The following is a 17,525-nucleotide window of genomic DNA, read 5'->3' on the forward strand; positions in this document are numbered from 1 at the left end:
CTGGCACTCTATCCACTGCCCCTTGCTTGCTATTTCTTACAGCACATAAATATTTTTTTTCCTTTTTCTTTGATCTCTTTGTGATACAAACTTAGTAGTGTTATTGTTGAGTCAAAGATAAACATAGTTTTTTTTAGCCTTTTTGGTGGTGTTCTAAATTGTTTTCCATAATAGTTCACAACTATACCAACAGTGCCTTTGGTGTTGTAATTTTCCCACATTTCCTTCAATATTTGTCATTTTCCTTTTTATGTCATGTTAGTAAATCTGATAGATGTGAAGAGGTACTTCAGAATTATTTTAACTTGTATTTTTCTAATCAATAATGATTTAGAGCATTTAATTTGATTATAAAGAGCTTTGATTTCTTCACTGAAAACTTCTTCATATACTTTGATCATTTATCAACTGGGTAATGACTGATTTCTTTATAAATTTGCCTCAGTTCTCTGTATATTTGAGAAATGAAGCCTTTATCAAAGAAATTTACTGTAATTCTCCCCTCCTCCATTTTTCTGCTTTATTTCAACTTTTGACTACATTGATTTTGTTTATGTAAAGCTTTAAAAATGTAACGTAATAAACATTTTCCTTTTTTCCTTCTTTGATCCTCTTGTTTGGTCATAAATTTTTCCCTTCTTCATAGAACTAATAGGCAAACTATTCTATGCTCCCTTAATTTGTTTATGATATCATCTTTTGTATCTAACTTATGTACCTATCTTGACTTTATCTTGGAATATGGTGGAAGACATTGGTCTATATCTAGTTTCTGCCAAACTGCTCTCCATTTTTTCCAGCAATTTTTGTCAAATAGTAAGTTCTCATCCTAAAAGCTTGGATATTTGGGTTTATCACACACTAGATTACTATGAATTTTTTTTCCTGAGGCAATTGGGATTAAATAAATTGCCCAGGGTCACACAGACTAGGAAGTATTAAGTGTTTGAGGTCCATATTTGAACTCAGATCCTCTGAGTTCAGGGTGCTCTGTCCTGCCAGGTGTTATACCTGGGAGCAGCCGGGTCTTGCCTTCCCACAGTCTTCAGTGCGCATTTGGACACAAACCAGCATGTTCACCAAAGAGAGTCACAAGCCAGAAGAGATGAAATCAAGGTGATCTTTATTGTGGCACGTTAGGTCACTGTTAAATCCCTACCTCTCTCCCCTCATCTCTAACTCTCTCTTTTTATCCCCTAGCCCTGCCCACAAAACCTGAGGAAGTACTTTATGCTGACGTGAGTCAGTGGGAACATGCTGGAGCTCACTTCCTGATAACAGAGCCAATTCTCAGAAAATATTTTGGTCACTGTGACTATTTGATCCATCATGGGTTATAGCAACCTCAGCATGCTTCGGGTCTCATATTTGTCAGGGGAACTGCATCCCTGTACTCAAGTCAGCACAAACTTAAGAATACCAGACCTCTGGGCCCCAACACTATCTGTGCCACCTAGCTGCCCCTGATTACTATGGTTATTTACTATTGTGTATTGTGTACCTAATCTATTCCACTGATCTACCACTCTATTTCCTAACTGGTAGATTTTCATTATTACCACTCTGCAACATATTTTGTTTGAAATTTGGTACTTCTAGACCACTTTCCTTCACATATTTTTTTCATTGATTCTACTTATGTTCTTGACCTTTTGTTCTTCCAGATGAATTTTCTTTTTTTTTTCTACATCTATCAATTTTTTTTTGGGAGGGGTATAGTTCTGAATTTAGTAAGTCAATTTAGGTGGAATTTTCATTTTTATTACAATGACTTGGTCTACCCCTAAACATTCAATATTTGTTCAATTGTTTAGCTTGCTCTTTGTTTGAAAAAAATATTTTGTAAATGTGTTCATATAGTTGTCTTTATAGGTGGATTCCCAAGTATTTTATATTGTATGCAGTTCTTTCAAATCCAATTTTTCTTCTTGTCTCTTCCTGCTGGTTTGCTAATATCCTTTTCCCCTTTTAAATGAGCACTCAATTCTTGTGGTTAATTTTGCTCATACCAATACACACCAATATGTTCATGTTAGACTTATTACCTTTGTCTTCTACTACCTGCCCAAGGTCCTTGAAATTCCTTGTGATGAAGTCCTGAATGGTATTTTGGACAGAGAGAAACTAAAGAATTGATTCCTGAAGCAAGCAGAAAGAAGGCTCTGATAAGGATCAGTTTAACATCATGGTCCCAGCCTCTGCAGAGATCATCCAATCTGAAATTCAAATTAGGTCAAACTCCTGAGACCCACCTTCTATAGAGATCTTGAGCAGTCTCAATTTGGCATACCTTGTCAGAAATCCCAGTCATGTCCCTGAGATTAAATTTTCCCTATAAAATCTACTTAATGGGCCATTCCATGGCTACTATCAGTCCACTATGACACTCTGCCTCATAGTATCTTTTTCCTTCCCTTTCCTCCATGCTACATGGTATCTCTCCTAGTTCCACTATGTTTTCCAACTCCACTTCTCTTCCTCATAGTTAGCTAACTCTTCTGGGGTGTTATGTACCTTTCAGAAACTTGTCCTTCATGTGCCCAATTCTATTTTATATTTACTATTTCAGATATCTATTGTATCCCTTCAGTTTGTCTGTAACCTCTTCCCCTAAATAAATTTATCTTTTGCCAAAGACAATGGCCATTCTGAATTTTTCACATGACCAAATCCCAACTTTTGGTGCCTACTGTAATCTGGTGTCTACATTGTTTTGATCCTTGAATTACAGCATTTGGTGCCAAACCCCATATCATAGGATCATATCACTGTTACTATTTTCTGTCTCTTTTTCTCTCCTTTCCCCCCTCTCTCTTCCTTTCTCACCCCTCCTCTCTCTTTTTTTCTCTTCTTTCTTCTCTTCCTTCTCTCTCTCTTCCTTATTTCTAGGAATTACATTTCTGAGAATATTGATTCATGAAGAATGCAGTGGACTGCAATGGGGAATACTCTGTGAATCCTGATGCTGAATGTTTCTTTGCCTTTTCCCCTTATCATTTGCCTTTTTTGTTTCTATAGCATCCTTTTTTTTTTTTTTAAGATCTTTTGTCTAAAGATACTCTTTATTCTTTCAATGTCTCTCAGATAATCTCAGATGATGTATGATTTTTTTTTAAAAAGAGAAAGTTAAAAAAGAAATAAACACAACTTCTATATCTCCTATTCAGTCTTTTCTAGTCCTTTTGTTGTTTGGTCACATCTGACTCTTTGTGACCCCTTTTGGGGTTTTCTTGAAAAAAATACTAAAGTGGTTTGCTGTTTCCTTCCCCAGAAGAACACAAATTAACTTCTCAGCTTTTTACTTCTATATGAATCTGTTTATTTTTCATCTCTTTTAATATTTGTATGTTGAATATTCTATTCATTTCTGCATTCTTTAAAAAGAATGACATTAATTCTTTCTATTTTCTGAATATACTTTTTCCCAATGAAATTTAGCCTTTCCTTTTTAGGATATATTATAGTAAGCTGAAAAAATAATAATTGATTTTTAGAATATTTCAGTTTTTTTTCCTTTCATATCAAGATATGGCCATAATGTTTCTTAGAGAATTAAACATGGGGCTTACTTCTAATACTATTTTGTACATTCTATTGACTTGTATTTTTCCATTTGAATCTAGTATTTCTGGATTTTTTTTGTGTGTGTTAGATCCTGAAGTATTATATATAAGAATATTAGAAATCCTATTTGCTTTTTTGTAACACATATAATAATGATTTTTTTTTTGCATTATAACTTCATGTTCAATGTTCTCATTTAATAGATAAATAATATTTTATACTTCAGCCAATAATGGAAGACTAATAATATTTTTCTATCAAATCAACGGGGCTTATAGCAATTGCTTATAGGAATATGTTATTCATTTGTAGTTCAAATTATGATTTCTTTTTCCTCCTTCTCTTCTGGATAGTATTACAAGGAAAGAGAAGTCCAGGGGACAAAAAGAGAACTAATGTGACTTCAGAGGTGAATTGGAAGATCTCTTCAAAGGAAAATTCATTGTGAGGATTTAATTCATAAAAGCTAAAAACCACTGCCAAGCAAGAGACTATGGTCTCTTGCTATTTCTTCAATCAGGAAGAGCCCAAACATTGCATTTACACTTATTCAGTCTCTTCAAGGATCTTGATGTGAGCTAAAGAACAATAGAGAAATTGAGTATTTTAAAATTATTTTTATTTTATTTTTTAAGATGCCGTTAGATGATAAGAATTGGTGATTTACTTAGGCAAAAACCAATGATTCTATTCATTCTCTTAATGAATGAAATAGTATACTATGATAATTAAAAAAGTTTCAAGAGAGACCAAGTTTCTGGGTAAATTAAAATCAATTTCATTGACTATATCTTGAAAACAGTCAGCAAAATAGGCTCACTGTCTAAGTGAACCCCTTAAACTTACTCATTTATAAAGTCTTTTGAAAAGGAGTTTCATCTGAGAGTAAAAATAAGTTCTGATTGATCAACAAGAGAGTGAATATTATAATGAGAGGTGGACTATATATTAAAATGAGCTTCTTGGGGTTTTTAATTTGTCACCCAAATCTTAGTTACTAGAGACATCAATTTCAGCATCATTTGTTAAGAGAGAATCAATATTTCCCCACACTTGTCTGGAAAAAAACAATGAGCAGGAATATATCTCTTAACCCAAACTTAGAATTTCTTTTACTGTCAAGATTTTTGCCTGAGTAAATTTTTAAGACTGTTTGCTTTTTGGATGAGGAAGTAGAAAAGGGGTAAAACCTTGGTCCTAATACAATAACTAGTTTTTAAATATAAGAGATATACTCATTTATCACAATATGTGGAATATCAGTCTCTGGTTAAAAACATATTGTGGCTAGTGATCCACACAGCAGGAGTCCCTTCTCATAAGGGGATGTATTTATGGGATTTGGATTTATTCAAAAGAGGCTTGACCTCTAAATGTTAGTGAAGAGTGTCATGTCTGAATTATTGGAGATGGAATCTTGTGCAGGGATAGTAATACTGGATGAGACAAAGTACACCCCACATTTGAAGTTATAGAAAAGTCACTGCTACTGAAATTTTGAATCTCATCTGCCATGAGTCTCTGTCTGTCTCTGTTTCTGTCTTTATCTCTGTCTCTTTCTTTCTCTCTCTCTCTCTCTCTCTCTCTCTCTCTCTCTCTCTCTCTCTCACACACACACACACACACACACACACACAAACATCCTAGTGAGATTTATATCTAAGGTTCTACTCTTGGTCTGGGGTGGGGGAATCTGAGAGTTTTAGCTAAAGGAAACAAATCATAAAAATGTGACTCAGAATACACAGGAGGAAATGGATCAAATCAACCTTGAGATATTTAGAGATCACTGCCTATACCATTTCCCAATCCTCTTGGCTCCATTTATTCAAAAGAATATTAGAATGCTGTCTGTATGCATAGTACTTTGGTACTTCCCTTCTCTACTACAGAGGAGAGCAGTTTACATGATAGACAAATGCAGATATATGTGAGATAAATGATTATTAATAACCACTATCTTGGGGAGATTTAGAGCTCCCCCTTTCTTTTAAATTCCTAATTTTAAAAAGTTCAGTCTCTTGAAGGACATTACTGATAATGGGATTGAATTAACTCTTCTCCATCTTGGTCAGATACCACTCAGCCTAACAAGGAATTAAATCTAAGGTGGAGAAGCCCATTCTGTTCTACTCTACTCTCTCCCTTTAGACTGGAAGATGAAAAGGAAAGAGGATACTTCCATGTGTACCCCAACAACTCCAGACCATAGACCAATGTTAAAATGTAACTGAAAAGAAACCAACAATTATTGATGAGAAGAAATGTTTTATTTAGCAAATGTTTGTTGAACTTCTATGAAATTTTTAATATTGGGGTATGATTATTAGAAGAGAAGAAAGGGAGGAATGAAGAGGAGAGAGAGGCAGAGACAATTGGACAGAAACAGAGATAGAGAGAGAAATAAGTAAGGAAAAAGGTGGCAGGTATTCAAAGGTTCCTTTAAAAGCACCAGCCTTGACATTATTGATGTGAATTTTGGTAAACCCTTTTCTATGTCTGTTGATTCTTTTAGGGATGAGGAGGGATTCAAACATGAGAGAAATAATGTGTAAGGACTTCCTTAAGAAGGACTGAATTTATGAAAACTGAGTGGATGTCCATCAGTTGGTGAATTGCTGAATAAATTATAGTATATGAATGTTATGGAATATTATGTAATATTATTATTCTATAAGAAATGATCAGTGAGATGATTTCAGAAAGGCCTGGAGAGACTTACATGAACTGATGCCTTAGCATCACTTTACTCTTTGAAGTAATTTACTTATGAAGTGAATAAAACCCAAGAGAACATTGTACATAGCAACAAGATTATGTGATCAGTTCTGATGGATGTGGTTCTTTTCAGCAATGAGATGATTCAACCAATTCCAATAGACTTGTGATGGAGAGAGCCACCTGCATTCAGAAAAAGTACTGTGGGGACTGAATGTGGATCACAACATAGTATTTTCACCTTTTTGTTGTTTGCTCTTTTTTTTTCCTCTTTTTTTTTTCTTTTTGATTTGATTTTTCTTATAAGCATGATAAATGTGGAAATAGGTTTAGAAGAATTGTACATATTTAACATATATTGGATTATTTGTTTCTAGGGGAGGGGATGGAGGAAGGGATATAGAACAACTTGAAATGCGAGGTTTTCAAATGTGAATGAAAATTATCTTTGCTTGTATTTTGAAAATAAAAAGGTATTATTTAAAGAAAAAAAAGAACTAAGTTCAAATCCTGCCTCTGATATTTACTACTTATAAAATCTTAGTCAAGTCATCTAATTGTGATCTTTCTTAGTTTCCTTAACTACAAAATGTGGGACTTGAACTGGAAAATCTCTCTGATGTCCTTTATAGTTCTTGATCTATGTAATTTTAACTCTCAGACTGAAGAATTCACTTCAGAATCAAGAACCTGTGGCTTCAAACTAGTTTAGCCATCAGTTCCTTAGCTGCAACAAATACCATTACTTATTTGTACATAGTCCTAATCTGTGCCTTTACACAGGCTTTTTTCCTTAGGTCTGATTTTTCTCATGTATAATATACTAGAGAGAAACCTTATTAATTTCCATGAAAGATTGCTATCCTACAAATAACCTTGCTTGTGCTTTCCTTTTTCTGCTTAATCTCTTGAAGGTTACTCACCTCATTTTCAAGTATGACAACTTGTAACATACTGTTGCTGGTAATGATGTTTGTGCTAATTATCAGGATCATATTTCTGGCTTCTGGAGATTTAGCAAAGGTATGAATTGTTTTCTATTCCAATATCATTGTTAAATTTGTGTCAATTTCCTATATATCTGTGATATTAGATACTGCTCTGGAATTTTGATAGTTTTTCCCCCCCAATTGAATTTCCTTCTTATTCTAGCTGCTTTGATTTTATTTATGAAACCTTTTTTTTACTCCACATAATTGAAGACAGGATAGAATAAATAGATGTAATTTCTACAGGTTGGTAATGACTCAGCCTTGTTTGGGAACCAGACTACAAGATAGTATTTGAGAAAAGGTTACTATCCTTGTATACAACCTTGTACAACCTTGTAAATACAATGTCTTTGAGATTCCCTCTTCCTGTTAAATTCTGAGTCCAACTTGTTATCAGTTGTCAGTGTCAGGCTAGAATATGCCTAATGGTAAGAGTTTTATTGATTGTTCATTCAGTTGTCTATCAAAATCTGGACAATTGAAATTCTTCAATTACTGGTTTTCCTAGATGAAGAGTTAACCCACTTTTTTTTCAGTGATTATGGATCTCTTTTTTAAGAGGCTTGCAGTGTCCCAAATTTGATATAATGTCTCAAAAATGTGTGTATGTATGTATATATTTGTATGTATGTATCCATGTACATTTGTATATATAACAATATCATATATCTTTCTATATACCCACATATGAATATACATATTTGCACATATAATTTGTGTATATGCAGATGTATATATACACATATATAGAGATGTATGTATATATATCATATACATACATAAACATGAAGTCATATTCCAGAATTACTTATTTAGATGACTTAAGCATTCTGTTTGAAAAGAAAAGATGGTTATTTACAACCTAAAGACTTCCTGAAGATAAGTCTACTAACTACAAAGATGCTTTCAAGAACAATCAGATCTAGGCCCCAAAGTGATGATTTCTTAATTCTTGGGAGAACAATGTGTGCATCAAATGAGGTAGTCATAATTTAAATCTTAATGTAAAAAGCACAAGCTACCAAAAGGAGATAGAAATAGTGTCGTATTGAGAATATTAAATGTGATGGTTTTATTTAAAAATATAAAAATTGAATGGAAGAGCAGAGGAGAATCTCCAAGGAGATGGTCATGTTTCATACTGAGAGAACAATTGAAAGGAAGCAAGAAGGAAGTAGAGAAGAATGAGAGTTTTCAGATCCAAAAGAAAACTCTTCACTTTGTCAAATGTATTTAGTATTCAGTATTTAGCAAAATTTCAATATAAAATAGAGGAATTATATTTAATATTGTTTGGAAAATGTTAACAGTAAAATGTTTTTTAAAAAAGTCTCTCCTTTGAACAAATAAACAAAAATTAGAATTCAAAATTAATGAGAATCAAGATAAAATCTGATAATTATAATATTAAATGTCAATTAACTATATTCCTGAACAAAAGGAAGAATTTTGGAGTAAATTAAAAGATAGAATTTAACATTATATCTAGGAATACAATGAGGTTTACACATATTTAATTTGTAAGACTAGTTTAAAAAAATAAAAATAATGTAACTAATAGAAAAAATAATAGATTGAGACAATTTTTATTTTTTTGTGGTAAATATGACTGATAGAAGTCTGATCTCTAGAATCTGTAATAAACTTATAAATGTGGTTCTAGGATATACTTCCTTTATCACTGTTTACCTCATAATAATGTGACAATACACTGTTATAGTTACACTGATGCCCAGTTAAAGTTTTGTAGAAAAGACTCTTATAACCCCAATTAGTCGAAATATACATTTGTCCATTTTTCTCCTGATTATACTGACCTAGAGCATAATTAATATAGCACAACTTCAACTTCAACCCTCCACTCTGTTTCTTTCTATGTTTCCTTGCATAAATTGCTCAGAAAAAAATACTAAGGCTTTATTTAGATTCCTATATGATACCATTGAAACTATTTTTTACCTGTTACTTAACCTCTATTTTTTTTCTTTTTGAAAAGCTAAATAGAAACATTTATAATTGATTCTAAAAAAACAATAGGACCCTTTGAAATTGTTGGGTATAAACATTACTTTTGCAGTTGCATGGAGAATGATTTGGAAAAGAGAATCAGGCAAAAGGACTACTTTAGAGGTTACAGAAATAGTCCTGGAGATGGGAATAAAAGTTCATAAAGTACTTATTATGGGTCAGACATTGTGTTTAAGTGCTTTACAAATATCTCATTTGATTATCATAACAATGCTGGCAGGTAGGTTTTATTATTATACACTTTTACAATTGAGGAAACTGAGGTGACAGAGATTATGTGACTTGCCTAGTTCACATCGCTAGTTAGTATCTGAGGTCAGATTTGATGTTAGGTCTTCCTACATCTAGGGCCAGAGCTCTATCCACTGTGTCACCAGCTGTTTCCAGGTAAGAGGATGATTAAGACCAGTACTAGGTAAGGTTATATGAGCAGAGAAGGGGGAAGATGTAAAAGATGATGAGAAGAGAGCCAAGATGTTAGAGTAAGCAGGATATCATCTGAACTCTTTCAAATTCACCTGACAAGTATAAATTATAAAATAGTGCCTTAAAGTGAATTCTGGAAAGACCAAAACAAAAAAAAGAGATGGGATGAAACATTTTGCAGCCCAACACAATTTGTTGGCATGAAAGGTCTGCCTCATTTAGATAAAAGTCCAAGGCAAACAGTGCCCTTGGTGATGGGGTTTGGCTACCAAATATTGGGATGTGGAAGTGTTGACTCCCCAAAGTATATTAGATTTTGTGGCCAGCATCAAGAGGTGTCTCAAAAGAATTTGTAGGCTTAGATCATCTATAAATCAAGAGGCAAAAATTTATTACACTGCCAACAGTAGGCTAAATTCATATGTTTTTGTTTTGTTTTGTTTTTAGCAATTAACATGAGAAAAAATTCATAGTGGAACTCATAATTAACCAAGAGGAAGATGCCATTAAAGATGTCATTAAGACATGATAAGTTCCTAATGAACCCTTGATGCCACAAAATGAGCTAAGTTTAAAAAAAAAAAGATTTTAGTGGGAGATTATGTCATTGATTGCCTCACTGAATTCCTAAAGAAGTTTAGTAGGGGATTAATAGTATGAGTACACTCTTTTATAGGGGAAGAATAACCTCTGCGGTTAACATTATAATGACTTTCTGATGGGATATAGTAACTGTGACTTAAGAAAGTTTTATTAATGCAAAAAAATTTCAGCTAAAAATTCAAGCAGAGGCCTCCACCTGGTATGGAAATATAATAAAGATCCATTTAAAAATAACAAAAAGCCCAAGTAAGATCAAAAGGTCACTATAATCAGTGCTCTTCCCTCTTTGCCTCAGGCTTTCTTTAGATAGATGGTACCACTCCTTACTATCAAGCACCTACCCAGATCTAGCATCTGGGAGTCTTTTTATCCATTCTTTGCCAGTAAAACAGCAGACTCTGCCTCAGCAAGCCATTGGGAAGTCCCAAAACTCAGTGTAAATCAGTGAACAAAGCTCTTTCAGTTTGATGTAGCAGCAGGTGAGAGACCAGGGTCTCCCTCTCCTTCTCCATACTCCCATACCCCCTTCCCCACTTGGGTCCTAAATCAGTATCAGAGCCCCTCTGGGTCCCAGTGCAGTACTAGGTCGGTGAGCAGACCTTCAATTCCTACTTCTGCCATGCCCATGAACCCTAGGTCAGCACCAGCCTCCATCCCTATTTTGCTCTGCCTTCTTGCATGTTGCAGCACAAAGCCAGGGCTCCCACCTGTGGCCCCAATATAAAACCAAGTTTCTCTATGGCCCTAGAGTAGCAACAGGTCCCCAGTAGGCCAGCAGTATATCCCTAGATGAGTGTCCAGACCCTTGCATTACCTGTTCATCACCAGATTAGCTTCTAGGGCCTGCAATATTCAGCATAAGAAGCTTGGAACAATATCCCCTAGACCCCAGGAACAGAGCTCAACTTTGAAAGTAATAAAATAGACTGGAAAAAATGAACAAAAACAAACAAATAAAAAAGAACTTTACGATAGAATATTATGATAGTAAGAAAGATTAAAACACAAATTCAGCAGAGGACAACAATGTTAAAATGCCTATGTTCAAAGACTCAAAGAAAAATGAAAGCTGACTTCAGACCCCAAAAGAATTCCTGGAAGAACTCAAAGAGGACTTTAAAAATCAAATAAGAGAAGTAGAAGAAAAATTGGGAAAGAAAAATGAGAATGTGTTATGGGCCAGAACTTGAAACAAGGTGCTAAGTCACTGGAGTTGATAGAGACAATGCTTATGTACTTAGTTCATACCTTTAGAGTTCATGCCTTTAAGAGAGTTCACACATTAGAGTTCATACCTCTAAGAGAGCATATATAAGGAGGAGCCCACTAAAGGACAAGCCCACTAGAAACTTCGAGAGATTTACAAGTCAGGATTCAGTTAGGAGATTCACAAGTCAGAAGCCCACAAGCCCATTCTCTTGGAGGTGGAGTCAATTCATTCCATATTCACCTTTGTGCTATCTGGAGACTTTGGATTCAGAGGGAGCTATAGGCTGAAGCTGGCAGAGGCAAAGGACTAGTGGCAAGAGCTCTCAGAAGCAAGGAGAGAGGTAGGCCTCTAAGAAAGTTAACTGGGCTATTTTGAAGGAAACAATAAAGGATCTGGACTTTATTTAACACCTGGCTGCATTTGAGGTGATTATTACTCTGAACTGAAACTAAGGCTGCCTTCAGAAGCCCCCCAAGAAACCTACTCCCAGAGAACGATTGTATTCTAGAGAAGAGAACATTACAAAAATGATACAAGAAAATCATGAAAAAAGTCAATAGCCTGATAAAAGAAGCATTAAAAAATGTAAAAAGATGTACAAAAAGTTATTGAAAAGTTGAAAAGCAACTCCTTAAAATTTAGAATTGAACAAGTGTAAGCTAATGACTCCATGAGACATCAAGAATCAATCAAACAAAATCAGAACAATGAAAAAAATTGAAGAACATGTAAAATAGATCAGGAGAGATAATTTAAGAATTATTACACTACATGAAGGTCATAATCCCAAAAAAGGACCTGAACATCATTCTTCAAGAAATTATTAAAGAAAACTGCCCAGATAGAGTAGAACCAGAGGATAAAATAGACATTGAAAGAATCCACAATCATCTCCTAAAAAAGTTCCTAAAATGAAAATCCCCAGTAACTATATAGTCAAATTTCAGAACTCCTAGGTCGAGAAGAAAATGTTGCAAACAATCAGAAAGAAGCAATTGAAATATTGTGAAAACAGTCAGGATTACATGGATTTAGTAGCTTATACATTAAAGGATTGGAGAACTTGGAAGATGATATTCTGGAAAGCAAAGTGGCTAAGAAAGACTACAACCAAGAATCACTCACACAGAAAAAACTGAGTATAATCTTTCAGGAGAAAAATAGTTATTCAATGACTTTCAAAATTTCTTGATGAAGAGATCAGAGCTGAATAAAAAACTTGATTTTTAAATACAAAATTCAAGAGAAATATAAAAATTAAAAAGGAAAGAGAAACACAAGGGATTTAATAAGGCTAACATGGTTTCATCCTTATCCTAGAAGATGATACTTAAAATTCTTAAGTAAATTCTTAAAAAACTTAAAGTTCTTAAGAACTATATCATTATTAGTGTACTTAGGAGTATGCATATACAGAGGATGTAGTTATAAGATGACTTTGAAGGAATGATATAAAGAAAGTGATGAGATGGGATTATACTGGGAGAAGAAGAAGGAAGTGAGAAATAGAATGAACTAAATAATCTCATAAGAAGAGGTGTGAGAGATCTATTACAGTAGAGTGGAAGATTGGAGAGATAGTAATGGACATTACTTGAACCTCATCAGAATTGGCTCAAAGAGGGAGTAATTCACACAATAAGAGGGGTATAGAAATCTATTTTACTCTATTGGGAAGTAGGATGAGAGGGAGTTAGGAAAATGTGGGGTGACTGACAGGATGGAGATAATATATAGTTAGTAATCATAACTGAATGTCAGTATGATGAACTCATTCATAAAATGGAAGTGGATAGCAGAATAGATTAAAAATTGGAATCCTATGATATGTTGTTTGCAAATAACACATTTGAAGCAAAGATATACACAGAGTAAAGATGAAGGGCTAGAGCAGAACTTATTATGCTTCCATTGAGGTAAAAAAAAAAAAAAAAGCCAGGGTAGAAATCATGAATTCAGACAAAACAAAAGCAAAAATAGATCTAATTGAAAGAAATAAGGAGGGAAAATGCATTTTGCTAAAAGGTACCATAGACAATGAAGAAATATCAATATTAAACATATATGCAGCAAATGGTGTAGCATTCAAATTATTTTAAAAAAAATTTTATTTAATATTTTCCCCAGTTACATTTAAAACAATTTTTTTTAAACTTTTGAGTTTGAAGGAGAAAGAGTATATTTTGTCTGTATTTAGACAAAATCAATTCCTTCTCCAAGTATGTATAGGATTTTCCATCATAAGTCCTTCAGAGTAGTTATACATGATTGTACTACAGAGAATAGCAAAGCCATTTATACCTGGTCCTCCCAGAAGATTGCTATTACTTAGTATATACTACATTTCACTTTGCTTGATTTCTTGGAGGACTTCACAGTTTTTTTTTTCCCCTGAGAACATCCTGCTCACTATATTCCATAGAACAATAATATTCCATCATAATCACATATCACAATTTATTCTGCCATTCCCCAACTGATAAGCATCCCTTTAATTTCCAATTTTTTGCCTTGAGAAGAGAACTTATATAAATGTTTCTTTTTCCTTTTTAAAAAACCTTTTTTGGGTTAGTAGTGATATTGTTAGATCAAAGGATATGCATGAATTTATAGCTCTTTGGGTTAGATATCTTTTGATTATTTATCAATTGGGACATGCCTCTAATTTTTATAAATTTGACTCAGTTCCCTCTGAGAAGTTTCCATTTTGAGAAATGAGGCTTTATCAGAGAAATTTCAAAATTGCTAACTGTATTTCCCCCCATTTGTTCTATTCTCTCTCCCTTTTCATCCTATACCTCCTCAAAAGTGTTTTGTTAATGATCACTCCCTCCCTCAATATTCCCTTTCTTTTATCAAACTCTCTCCTTCCTATTCCATTCCCCTGATTTCCTTCAGAGTGAAATAGATTTCTATACCCAAATCGAATGTATATGTTATTTCCTCTTTGAGCCAATTATGATTAGAGTAAGGTTGACTCATTCACCGTTTTCTCTCCCTTTTCCCCTTCACTGTAAAAGCTTTTTCTTGTCTCTTGTTATGGCAAATAATTTACACCATTCCATTTCTCCCTTTCTCCCAGTATATTTCTTTTACACCTTAGTTTCATTTTTTAAAAAACACATTATCCCTTTATGTCCAACTCACAACTATGCCCTCTGTCTAAATATACTCTAAGTGCTATAATAATGAGAAAGTTCTGAGGAATATAAATAGATAAACCTCATTAAGTCATTTATTATATGACTTTCCTGATTACCTCCTTATGCTTCTGAGTCCTGCAATTGAAAATCAAATTTTCTATTCAGCTCTTATCTTTTCATGACCAATGCTTGAAAATTCTCTATTTTATTGAATTTTCACTTTTCCCACTAAAGGATTATACTCAGTTTTGCTAGGTAGGTGATTTTTGATTGTAATCCTAGTTCCATTGCTCTCTAGAATATCATATTCCAAACCCTCTGGTCCTTTAATGTAGAAGCTGCTAAATCTTGTGTTATCCCGACTGTGGTTCTATTATACTTGAATTGTTTCTTTCTGAATCCTTGCAGTATTTATCTGGGAGTTACAGAATTTGGTTGTAATATTCCTAGTAGTTTTCATTAAAGTGATCAATGGATTCTTTCAATTTCTATTTTACCTTCTGGTTTTAGGCTATCAGGACAGTTTTCTTTGATAATTTCTTGCAAGATGATATCCAGTCTCTTTTTTTGATCTACTACTAAATCAATAATTTTTAAATGATTTCTTCTGGATCTAATTTCCAGATCAGTGTCTTTCCAATGAGATATTTCACATTTTTCCCCCATTTAATTTTTCTTTTTTGGTTTTGCTTTATTGTATCTTGATTTCTTATAAAGTCATTAGCTTTCTTTTGCTATATTCTAATTTTTAAGGAATTATTTTCCTCACTGAACTTTTATACCTCCTTTCCCATTTGGCCAATTTTGTTTTTTAAGGTATTCTCCTTATTAGCTTTTTCTATTTCTTTTTGTGCCACTTTCAATTCTCTTCCTTGATTTTCTTCTATCACTCTTACTTGGTTTTTCAAAATCCCCTTTGAGCTCTTTCATAGCTGGAGACCAATTCTTATTTTTCTTGGAGGTTTTCGATATAGGGTATTTGACTTTGTTATCTTCTTGAGTCTGTATTTTGATCTTCCCTTTTATCATAGTAACTTTCTATGGTCAGAAACTTTTTCTGTTGTCTGCTTATTTTCCTAGCCTATTACTAGACTTTTTAACTCTTTGTTAAAGTAGGGCTCTGTTTCCAAAGTGGAGGTTGCAATGTTCCAAACTTCAAGAGTTCTCTGTGCAGTTGTTTTTAGAGATCCTTTTAGGAACATGGCCATTCTTTTCTGCTCTAGAACAATTAGGAGGATCCCCATGCCAGTATAGCTGTAAGATATAATGTGTTCAAGCAACCTCAATGCATCTAAAGAGATCTCCTGTGGTCTGAGGCTTTCAGAAGCTGCCACTGACACCACTTTCCACCTTTGCTCTTGGTTTGTTGGTTTCCCAAGCCCTCTTACCCTACTAACAGACCTTTTATGCTAATCTTCCAAGTTGTCTATGGTGTCTCTGAGCTGAGAGGTTTAGGAACTGATAATGTTTTGCTGATTTAGAGGTCCTGTTTTGCTGGGTCTAGGGACAGGGCTGTGCTAGCATGACATGCACTGGGATTGTATATTGGAGTCTCACCCTATTGCCACAGATCTTTTGTGCTGATTTTCCAAATCTTTTTTGATATCTGTGGGCTGAGATGGCTGGAAGTGACCAGTACTGGCATTTATTCAGAGGTCCCTAGGGTAGTTCCTTCTTTACTAGCATGGGGCCAGAGCTGTTGACATGGCCTGCATAGGGGCTATACAATAGATTCCCACCCTGGTGCCAGAGACCTTTCATGTTGTCTCTCTAAATTGTCTTCAGGTGGAAAATGATCCACTCTATTTCTGTGTTCCAATGCTCTAAATTTGTTTGAAGTCATTATTTAAAGGAATTTGGAATAATTTGGGGGAGAGGTCAGGTGAGTTTCTGCCATCTTGGCTCTCTACCTCTCTAGTATCCAAATTCTTAAAAGAGAAGTTGAATGAGTAACAGGAAGAAACAGACAATAAAACTATATTAGTGGAGAGCCTCAACTTTCCCCTTTCAGAACTAGATAACTCTAACCACATAATAAACAAGATAGAAATTAAAGAGATGAATGGAATTTTAGAAAATTTAGAGATGATAGACCTCTGGAGAAAATTGAATGTAGATATAAAATATACATTTTTCTCAGCTGTACATACCACATACACAAAATTGATCATGGATAGGGAATAAACTCTCAAAATCAAATGTAGAAAGGCAGAAATATTAAATGTATCCTTTCCAGGTTACAATGCAATAAAAATTACATTTAATAAAGAACAATGGAAAGATAGACTAAAAAGTAGCTGAAAACTAAGTAATTTAATCTTAAAGAATGAGTAGCTCAAAAAACAAATTATAGAATCAATAAATAATTTCATCAAAGAGAATACAACAATAGATCATATTCCAAAATTTGGGAGGCAACTATAGTGGCACTTAGGAAAAACTTTATATCTTTAAACTCTTATATTAATTGAGAAGAAAAAGAGGAGATCAATGAATTGGGCATACAACTAAAAAACTGAAATAAAACAAATGAAAAACCCTCAATTAAATTACCTGTTCAGAAATCATAAAAATCCAAGGTGAAATTTAAAAAATTGAAAGAAAGAAAATTAGGGAGCTACTTAAGCTAGGAGATGGTTTATATATATATATATATATATATATATATATATATATATGTCATTGCTTAATTTGATTTGAAAAGGAAAGGGGGAAAAACCAAATCATTAGTATCAAAAATGAAAATGGGGAACTTATCACCAATAAAGAGAAAATTAAAGCAATTTTTAGGAACTATTACACCCAATTATATATTAATAAATCTGATGATCTAAGTGAAAT

Source organism: Sarcophilus harrisii, chromosome 3 (genome assembly GCF_902635505.1).
Source record: "Sarcophilus harrisii chromosome 3, mSarHar1.11, whole genome shotgun sequence".
Lineage (NCBI taxonomy): Eukaryota > Metazoa > Chordata > Mammalia > Dasyuromorphia > Dasyuridae > Sarcophilus > Sarcophilus harrisii.